Source organism: Triticum aestivum, chromosome 5B (genome assembly GCF_018294505.1).
Source record: "Triticum aestivum cultivar Chinese Spring chromosome 5B, IWGSC CS RefSeq v2.1, whole genome shotgun sequence".
In the NCBI taxonomy this organism is placed as follows: Eukaryota; Viridiplantae; Streptophyta; class Magnoliopsida; order Poales; family Poaceae; genus Triticum; species Triticum aestivum.
Window position 1 is genome coordinate 640,745,131 of NC_057807.1, and position 11,233 is coordinate 640,756,363.

General features: G+C 45.4%; 1 pseudogene; it reads right to left on the minus strand.

Moving 5' to 3' along the window:
* Positions 1–7,721: 7,721 nt before the first annotated feature.
* Positions 7,722–10,659, minus strand: LOC123115156 (putative F-box/LRR-repeat protein 23; annotated as a pseudogene).
* Positions 10,660–11,233: the final 574 nt, after the last annotated feature.

Genomic DNA, 11,233 nt, shown 5'->3' on the forward strand with positions numbered 1-11,233 from the left:
ACTTTTCGGAGCAACCCACTAAGACCGCGACATGCCTAATGGCTAAAGTTGATGTGGGATGGCTTTGGCATCGCCGTTTAGCCCACGTCAATATGAGATCTTTGCAAAGTCTTCTCAAGGGGGACCATGTTCATGGACTAACGAATGTTAGTTTTGCCAAAGATCGTGTTTGCAGTGCTTGTATCGAAGGAAAGCTTCATGAGACGGCTCACCCTCCCACGACTATCATCTACTCGAAGAGACCCTTGGAGCTCCTGCACATGGACCTCTTTGGGCCTCCATCCTTTGATAGTCTTGGGGGTAGAAAGTATTGCTTGGTGATTGTGGATGATTATTCAAGATACACTTGGGTATACTTCTTCAAGAGGAAGAGTGAGACTCAACAAACCGTCATCGACTTTGCAAATGAAGCTCAACGTCAACATAATGCAAAGATCTTGACAATAAGAAGTGACAACGGCACCGAATTCAAGAACTACACCTTGGATGAGTTTCTCAGTGATGAGGGGATCAAGCACCAATATTCTGCACCATACACCCCTCAATAAAATGGTGTTGCGGAGAGGAAGAACCGGACGTTGATGGATGCGTCAAGGACCATGATGGCGGAGTTCAAGTCTCCATACAACTTTTGGGCCGAAGCCATCAACACTGCATGTCATGCATCCAATCGGCTCTATCTCCGCAAAGGCTTGAACAAGACTCCATATGAGATACTCACCGGGAACAAGCCCAATCTCAAGTACTTCCGGGTGTTCGGGTGTAAGTGTTTCATTCTCAAGAAAGGTGTTCGTTTGTCTAAATTCGAGGCTAGAGCTCATGAGGGCATTTTTGTTGGTTATGCTACAAACTCTCATGCTTACCGTGTTCTCAACAAGTCCAACGGACTCATTGAGGAGACGTGTAATGTGGAGTTTGACAAAAATAACGGCTCCCAAGTGGAGCAAAGTGGTACTTGTGATGTAGGTGATGAAATTCCTCCCCAAGCCATAAGAAGAATGGGTATTGGTCATATTCTACCCATTGAGGAACCCCTTGTGGCCGAAGGAGAAGGACAATGCTCCACTCCAGTGGAGCCTTCATCTACTCAAGACCCACACGCTTCCGAAGAACAAAGTGTAGGCCCTCAACCTCGGGAACAAGACCAAGGGCAAGATCAATCTCAAGATGGTGGTGAACCTCCACATGATGCCCAAGGTCAAGTTCTCCCCTTCGAGCAAGTTCAAGATCATGAGCAAGCTCAAGATCAAGAACAAGCTCATGACGACGCTCAAGATGATCAAGTGAACCCTCCTCCTTCCACATCCGAGGAGGAATTAGAGCGTCGTGCCGCGAAGATTGCTTCCAAACTCACCACCAAAGGTCATCTCATGGAGAATGTGGTTGGAAGCCTAAGAAAGGGGGTAAGCACTCGTAGACAATTAGCAAACTATTGTGAACATCACGCGTTTGTCTCTTGTGTTGAACCCCATAAGGTCTATGAGGCGCTCGAAGACTCGGATTGGCTCAATGCCATGCATGAAGAACTCAACAACTTCGAGTACAACAAGGTGTGGAGATTGGTGCCAAGGCCTTCGGGAACCATAACATCATTGGAACCAAGTGGATCTTCAAGAACAAGCAAGATGCTCATGGGAACATCATTCGCAACAAGGCAAGATTGGTAGCACAAGGCTACTCCCAAGTCGAGGGTATCGACTACGGTGAAACCTTTGCTCCCGTTGCTCGCCTTGAATCCATTCGTTTGTTGATTGCTTATGCTTCCCATCACAACTTTAAGTTGCAACAAATGGATGTGAAAAGTGCTTTTCTTAATGGTCCCATTAATGAGTTGGTTTATGTCAAGCAACCCCCCGGGTTCGAGGATCCTTACTTCCCGGATCATGTGTATCAACTCGATAAGGCACTCTATGGCCTTAAACAAGCCCCACGTGCGTGGTATGACCACCTTACCGAGTTGTTACAAGATCGTGGATTTGAAGTTGGGCTAATCGATCCCACTCTTTTTACTAAGAAGGTCAAAGGGGAGTTGTTTGTGTGCCAACTATATGTTGATGACATTATCTTTGGTTCTCCTAACAAAGCTTTCAATGAAGAATTTGCCGCTCTCATGACCTCTAAGTTCAAGATGTCTTCGATGGGAGAGTTGAAGTTCTTCCTTGGTTTTGACATCAAACAAAGAAGAGAAGGAACCTTCATCAACCAAGCCAAATACACTCAAGACATGCTAAAAAGATTCAAGCTAAGTGATGTCAAGCCGGCTTCTACTCCAATGCCCACCAAGTGCCAACTTGACATTGATCCCAATGGTAAAGCGGTGGATCAAAAGGTATATCGCTCCATGATTGGTTCCTTGCTTTACCTTTGTGCATCTAGACCGGATATCATGTTGAGTGTGGGGATGTGTGCACGGTTTCAAGCCGCACCGAAGGAAAGTCACTATGTGGCGGTCAAGCGAATCTTTCGATATTTGGCTCATACCCCAAACTTTGGCTTATGGTACCCAAGAGGGGCAAACTTCAAGCTTGAAGGATTTACGGATTCCGATTGGGCGGGAGACAAAGTGGATAGGAAGTCCACTTCCGAAGGGTGCCAGTTTCTTGGGTGCTCTTTGGTGAGTTGGTCTTCCAAAAAGCAAAGTTGTGTATCTCTCTCGTCCACCGAAGCGGAATATGTGGCGGCCGGTAGTTGTTGTGCACAACTTTTATGGATGAGGCAAACTTTAAAGGAATATTGTGTCATTTGTGACAAAGTGCCTCTTTGGTGTGACAACGAAAGTGCCATCAAGATTTCTCTCAACCCGGTGCAACACTTCAAGATGAAGCATATTGAGATTCGGTATCATTTCATCCAGGATCACATTAGGCGAGGGGAGATCGAGCTCAAGTATGTCAACACTCATGATAACCTTGTAGATATTTTCACGAAGCCCTTGGATGAAGCAAGATTTCGCGAGTTAAGGCATGAGCTAAATATCATTGATTCGAGAAATGTGACTTGAAACCTTGCACACCCCACCCCACTCAACTTGGTGTCTAGCTTAGATGTAGGCATGGACATAGGGGGAGTGTTGTTCTCTCAATGAACTCTCCCTCCCCCCATTATGCATAAAATGATCAACTCTTTCACATTAGCCATTTTTGATGGTACTTGTGCTTCAAAGACGAGTTTTGGTCATGGGCCCAAGGATAATTCTTCGCGGTGCCATACCAGTTGACTCAAACATAGGTGGCTCCGGCCACCGCCCTCTCTTGAGAGAGGCTAGAGCTCGCTCTGCTTCATGTGGTTGTTTTGTTAGAGTGGTTTCTGGTCCGTTGTTAGTGTGTGTGTTGCCTCGTTGGTCTTTTCTTTCTCTTGGCTTTGCTTTCCCGTCTTTTTGGAGCTGTAGCCGTTTGTCTAGAAGCTGTGCGGTTGCTGAGCGGTACTACCGCTGGTGGCGAGCGGTACTACCGCTCCCAGCGCGGTACTACCACTGTGAGGCGCGGGCAGGGGGTTATATTGGGGGCAGGGGGGATTTCTTCTTCCCCATACCCATTCGCTCGCCCCCTCACTCTGTTCCTCTCTCTTCAGCAACCGGCGCCGCGAGAGGGCTCCGGCGGATCTTCCTCTCTGGGGCGCTCCTCTCCATTTCCTTCGGTGGAGTCGATCCCCACCTTATCCTCTTGCCATGGATGTCGGTATTGCCCCCGCTTCCTGTTTCTTTTTGTCTAGATTTCCAATCTAGCATCTTAGGGGCAATAGCAGTTGCATCTCTAGATTTTTGGCCAGATCTAGGCTTGACTAGGATGGAGAATGCTTCTAGACAGTTTGGATTGGTGTTTGGTTGGAGTATTTTTGAATTTGGTAGGACGGTAGTGCCGGATCTGACCACGGCAGTGGGAAACTGCTGTTTTCCCGTCTCGAGCGGTACTACCGCTCTCTCTAGAGCGGTACTACCGCTCCCGGGTCTCGGTACTACCGCCCTCTACCAATTTCCATCATACTCCTACCTATCAGTGATCCTTTTGCTCGTGTTTTGTGGCTTATGCTCGTTCTTGCTGGTTGTTTGCGTGTTCTTGTGTGTGGTTCCAGGTGATGAGGTTCCTTAGCATTAGGCTTGTCGTGTCAACCCCGGTCGTGCCACGTCCAAGCGCTACCGCACCGCCGAGCCTGCCGGAGGTTCTTCAAGTGCTCCACCTCCACCTCAACTCCAGAAGAAGCATGGGGTCAAGCCAAAGCCAGGCAAAACCATGCCAGAAATGCCGCCCAAGGAGTTCTGGGCAAGGCGTCGCCGCAACCCGTATGAGGAAGACCAAGATCCCACTTTGGTCAATCGTCCGTTCTGGAACAGGTTCCAGTTTTCCATCTTCTTTGATGTTCTCAAAGCCAAGAAGAACCTCTATGTCAACGTGCACTCCATCGACACCGACCATATGGAGAAAGATCCTGAATACTTTGGTGAAGCTCTTCAGATGTGCACTCAACTGAACATTCTTAGGATCATGCAATTCAACAAGGATTATGATGCTGATATTGTGGCCCAATTCTATGCCACGGTTCACCTTGGAACTGATGAGGATACGACACTGACTTGGATGACCAATGGAAAGTTGCTTTCAGTCAAGTGGAAAGCTTTCATGGAGTTGATTGGGGTGCAAGATCTAGGTCTTGAGTCTTCTGTCGGCTTTCGCCCCCACCGCCGCACCAACGCCACTCACAAGCAAGCTCTATGGCCCTACTGCACTTTGAGGATCAACCCTGAGACGCAGAAGGAAACCTATGAGCTGCCTGCCTATCTGGATATCCTTCACCATATCTTCAGAGAGACTCTTTTCCCTCGTATCGGGAATCTGGACCAGGTTCACTCCTATCTCGTGGACATGCTTCTCTTCTGCCAGCGTGAGAAGGGACAGAACACCGGAGAGTCCCTGGATATCTCTCATGTTATGTGGTCTGAGCTGTTATCTGCTATCTCCGAGCGCAAGTGCCCGATTTATGGTCCGTTCATCATGCTGCTCATTGAGAAGGCCTGGGATCGTGTCTATCCCCAGGTGTTACTGGAGACTGGAGAGTTGGTCTCTCATGATGTCAAGCGTCTGAGGAAGAAGGATAACTGGGGCACTCAGGCCCCTAAGACTGGAGTTCCTTCGTCTGCTACTGCCATGGAGACCGAGGAGGAGACTGGGGCTGAGGCTGAGGATGATGATGATGACTACGTGCCTTCTGAGGCAGAGCCCTCTTGGGCAAAGAAGCTCAAGCTCAAGATGAAGAAGTTGTTCTGCATGGAGTCTCACGGTCAGTACATGACTCATGTGGCTGAGAAGAAGGCCCGAGGTCGCCACAAGGAGCTCATGCGTCAGTTGGGTGCTACAGTTATCAGTGGATCTGAGGACCAGCTTACCGAGGAGGAGGAGTGGATTCAGCAGCACTGCCTGTGGACCGATTCTGATGCCGAGCACTTCCAGACTGACGACGGTGGCGCAGATGATCCCGCTGAGCTCTGATGTGTGTGTCCCTCGTTTGCTCTCACCTGGAGCCGTAGCAACACTCCCTCTCCTTTTTGGTGTCTCGATGCCAAAGGGGGAGAGAGTTTAGGGATTTGTGCTTTGTGTCTTCCGTCTTTTGTGTTTGTGTTTTCCTCGCATTTGCTTTGTTTGGTTTGTGTCAGTGAGACCTAAGTTCCAGCCATATGGTGTGAGACATATGCTACCTTATCTTTCCAGTATCATTATCTATGTCACTATCTAGCTTATGAGTTGCATGCTTATCCTGTTAAGTTATCTTTGCTACTCTCATTTACCCCGCTTAGGTGGTTGGTCTCTAAAATGTAGGGGGAGCGTTGATCCTAGTATGTGTGCCGTGCAGTCCAAAGCACTTATCTAGATAGCACACATCTAGGGGGAGCTCATCTACATTTTAGGACGTTGGGGTTTTTGCGCTTGTTCTATATCTCTCATATTGTGCAAATCCCGTATTGTCATCAATCCACCAAAAAGGGGGAGATTGTAAGGGCATATTTATCCCCAAGATGTTTTGGTGATTGATGACAATGCTTGTGCGGACTAATCGTGTGTGTTAAGTTCTTTCAGAGATTCATCCTTTGGCACGAGACAATTATCTCCCCTCGGTGTTTTATTCAAGACGGTGTAGCTCCTTCGTTTCGTTGTTGGTGGACTAGTTTCGTAGTTGTCACCGTACTATCAAGAGGGGATCCGCTTTGGTAAGGCTAGGGTGGAATCAACACGTACACATCCATTTCACAACCGTCGTTTTCCTTCCGCTTCATTGGAGCTGCCTTTTTCCCCTGAGTATGCTTTGTCCTGCCCCAGCGGTAGTACCGCGGTCCACAGCGGTAGTACCGCCGAAGCACCCCAGCGGTAGTACCGCTCCCAGAGCGGTAGTACCGCTCCCAGAGCGGTAGTACCGCTTACCGCGGTCCACAGCGGTAGTACCGCCGAAGCACCCCAGCGGTAGTACCGCTCCCAGAGCGGTAGTACCGCTTGTGGTCTTCGGCCGTAGTACCGCAGTGGTTCCGGGCTACTGCCGCCTCGATTCGAGAATGATGTTTTTCGTGTCGGGTTTTGCGGTACTAAGTGCGGAAGTAGTGGCGGTAGTACCGCTCCAAGCGGTAGTACCGTGCCTACCCCCACGGTAGTACCGCCCTGGGGTCAGGACCCTGTCAGCGCGGCAGTACCGCTGGGTAAGAGCGGTAGCACCGCCCTGCCCAAGCGGTAGTACCGATCTGTGTGGGGCTGCTCAATGGGATAACAGTTGGATTGGTTCCCCCGCTATATAAAGGTGTCTTCTTCCCCAAAGTTAACCTACCTCTTTCCCCCAAAGCTCCATTGTTGTTCCAAGCTCCATTTTCGCCTGATCTCTCTCCCTAGCCAATCAAACTTGTTGATTTGCTCGGGATTGGTTGAGAAGGCCTAGATCTACACTTCCACCAAGAGAAATTTGATTCCCCCCACTTATCCCTAGCTGATCTTGTTACTCTTGGGTGTTGAGCACCCTAGACGGTTGAGGTCACCTCGAAGCCATACTCCATTGTGGTGAAGCTTCATGGTGTTGTTGGGAGCCTCCAAGTGTTGTGGAGATAGCCCCAATCTTGTTTGTAAAGGTTCGGTCGCCGCCTTCAAGGGCACCAATAGTGGAATCACGGCATCTCGCATTGTGTGAGGGCGTGAGGAGATTACGGTGGCCCTAGTGGCTTCTTGGGGAGCATTGTGTCTCCACACCGCTTTAACGGAGACGTACTTCCCTTTAAAAGGAAGGAACTTCGGTAACACATCCTCGTCTCCATCGGCTCCACTCTTGGTTATCTTGTGCCTCTACTTTTGCAAGCTTACTTGTGTTGTATCTATTACTTGCTAGTGTGCTAGTTGTCTTTGCATCATATAGGTTGTCCACGTAGTTGCACATCTACACAACCTATTTCATTGCAAGGTTTAAATTGTTAAAGAAAAGTCTAAAAATTGTTAGTTGCCTATTCACCCCCCCCCCTCTAGTCAACCATATCGATCCTTTCAAAAGGTATTAAAAAATTGAAAGGGGAGTACAAGCCAGAATTGGTAAAGTAAGCCCCACATAAATTCACGAATCACTATCACAAACATAAGGATCCATGCTGAATAAGGTATACCAATCATAAAGATCACAATATTCTCATGTCACACCGAATAATATGTCCTCTCATCTTCAGAGTCAAGAGCATGGTCATTGTCGGGGCTCTCATAATATTACTAGTCGCGGCACTCGTCATCCCACTTGAGCGTCGTGATCTTGATCCTGGTGAATTCCTCCCACAAGGCATGCTCATCATTGGAGCCAATCAAGAAACAATACTACAAGCCAAGAACTTCCAGGACAGGGCAGCTCTCAAGGACAGCGGTCAATTTTCTCACAGTGAGGTCAATGTTTTCAAGTTCAAGGGAATGCAGCTCTAGCAGAGGTGACTCTTTTATAACATTGGCGAGTTGTTTGCTGAAGACCCCGAAGCATGATACAAGCCGAAGGGTAGTTAGTGAGGGTGACCTACAAACACTAGGGCAATATTTTCATATGACTTAATGTGGGGATGATGGTGTGAAGTGGAATTTATGGTCCTGCTATATTAGCAATATTTAGCCCCCCCCCCCTCTTTTTATTCACTTTATTACTTCTATTCTAAGTCATGTCTGGTTTATTCTATGAAATACCATATAAAATAGAGGGTATAACAAATGGATATAAGGAAATATCTAACTCAATCTTATGACCTAATTATTTGATTAATGGATCAGTAACCAAACCACCCATTCAATGAAAAGGAAGGAGTGTAGTATTATTCAAATTCAAGGTCCTTCGTAGTAAGCGTTATAGCATTGTTTTCAATACTCAACGGCTTGGTCAAACCAAGCTTCCGCAATTTTTGAATCAACTTGTAGAATGGTATATTCTCCTTGGTCGGAATAGGTAGTTCCTTCCCTTATTACCATACTTAGTGTCTCCTACCTCATACAATTCTAAAATTGTTATCTTAGTTTCCCCCATCTTAACTATCACATCTAATGAATGTTCTAAAGATTTTCCTAGAATTTACTGGTTTAAAAGTCAACTACAACAAGTCCTCATTGGTCCCAATTAATATATCTCATGAAAGAGATATGTTTGTGCTAACATTCTTGGTTGTAAGAAAGAAGTTATGCCTTTCATCTGTCTTCAACTCCCTATGGGTTCTACTAGGCCTAAAGTGGATGATCTTATGTGTATCATATCTAGACTTGAGAAAGTACTATCCGGGATTGCTTCAAAGATATCATACTCTGGTATGTTTGTACATCTAAAAGCAGTGATTCCTTCCCTCCCCATCTTTGTCATGTGTTGCATTAGAGTAACTTTAACAATTCTATATACCACTTTCAAAAAGTTGGCAAAAGTTTTATTTGGTATGGAGAAGGAATTAGTAAGCATGGAAATTGTCTGGTAAAATGGGAAAGTATATGTCCTCCCAAAAAGGTTGGTGGCCTGTGTGTTCTTGATCTCGGAACACAAAACAGAGCTCTGCTCACCAAATTCTTATACAAGTTTTTCAACCAGCATGGTATACCTTGGGTTGAGTTTGATTTGGAATACACATCATAATGATGGTGAGGTGCCTAGCTATCCCACTAGAGTTAGATATTTTTGGTGGAGAGACCGTAGTTCTATATTAGAGGATTTCAAAAACACGAGCATGTGTAAACCTACTTCTAGAAACACAGTCAAACTCTGGATTGGTAAGTGGAAGGATGAGACTCTTCAGGAAAGATTCCCATAGTTGTTCTCATATGCCAAAGACATAGACATCATGTGCCATTGCATACAACTATGTTGTTGATGACTTCTATGATATGCTTCACCTACCAATCTCATCCATTGTTGTCCAACAGAACACAATAATGTGGAATCTTTTAAATGGAATGATTAGCAACAATAGCAAAGACACTTGGCAGTTCTATTTGCATAGCAATAAATATTCCAACAATATAATATATCTGGAACTTATTGGAAATCTACCTAATGCTCCAAAGCCTTTCCAATGGATATGGAAATCATGCAGTCTTCCTAAATGGGAATTTTTCTTTTGGCTACTATTATAGGACAGGTTAAATACCATAGATATTTTGATAAGAAATAACTTCCACATTGAAACCAATAATTGTGTTTTGTGTGATGATGAGCCTAATGAGCACCTTATCTCTTCTTCAATTGTGATTTCAGCCAATGTTTTTGGCTTGCTCTAGGTTTTGAATGGAACACTAACTATGATATTGTAGAGATACTAATGGAAGGGAAAGGGAGATACTCAATTCACTGTTTCGAAGAATTCCTCTTTGCTGGCTATTGGAGTATTTGGAAGCACATGAGTAGTATTTATTTTGACAACAAGATCAAAATATTGGAAAAATACATATGATGCTTCAAATCTCACTTTGATACAATCATCAAGAAGGCCAAGCTAGCTTAAAGGAAATGATGCAATGTCCAAGAAGACTATTTGTGAACCATTTGTAACATTCTATACCTAATGTATAGCCATTTGTACATGTCCCACAAATATTAATGAACGAGAGTTACAGTAGGGACTCCCTACTGTTCTTGCTAAAAAAACTGAATCTAATTTATGAAAAAACAATCCAATTTTTTGTTGGGTTAAGCAAAAGATATTAATTACCTAAGTGAAATTTTTTGCTGACACATCTTTAATAAGTTAACAAAATTTTGAGCATAATAAATCAAGTAGTAATGGAAGAATAATACCTTTCCACGATATACTTGATGAGCTCATCGGTGACAAACAACCTCCCTGCAAACTCCCTGAGCTGTCCGTCAGAACGGTCGACGGCTGCCTTCGCCATCTGACGCAGGACAGCATCGCCCTTTCGGAGCACAACCTCGTGTTTGTCCATGTCGACAGATCGCCACACCTCCGGCAACTTCGCCGCCACGAGCCAGGAGTGACACACGAGGCCGGCGCCCATGAGGATGTCGACGGCGCCGAGCCTGACAAAGATCAAGGATAGCGCATCAAGGGGCAGCAACGACCAGTCCATGGCCGACGGCGCCACATCGTCCATCGACGATAGCTCTGGGAGTGGGGAGTTGGAAACTGAAAACAGTAATTGTCAGTGTCCAGTGAATTGAGAGGCCAATAATAGAGGCGTATTAGGGGATGCATGCCATCGACCTTTTTAATTGTTGATTGATGAGGAAGACTATCAAGGGGCCTACTTTTTCTTTCTGTTGAGAAAACCAAGGGCGGTCTCTCGTGTTCTCGGCCTAACCACGTGCCAACCTTGGGACGGAATAAGGTACACACCTTTCTCTTTGGTGCTTAAGGTAGAAGGCAACTCATATAATTCTTTTTCCCATCGGTTTTGGAACCTTTTAGAAGAGTCCTATGGTTTTGGCCGGTTTCTCTCTGGGTTTTTTTCGGGAAAGTTTTTGTTCTGGTTCTTTCTTTTTATTTATCTTTCTCTTTTCTTTTTGTTATTCATTTTTTTCATTTTTCTTTAGTCGTTTTTTATTTCCCATTTTTGTTTCCTTTTTCTTTTGTGTACATGAACATTTTCAAATTCAGGATCATTTTTTAAATGTATGAACTTTTTAAATTTTTGGGAATCTTCTTTCAAACCCACAAACATTTTTCAAAGCCACACAATGCGTGAACTTTTTCAAATTCAGGAACTTTTTTCAAAGTTGTGATCATTTTCAAATAATTGAACATTTTTTT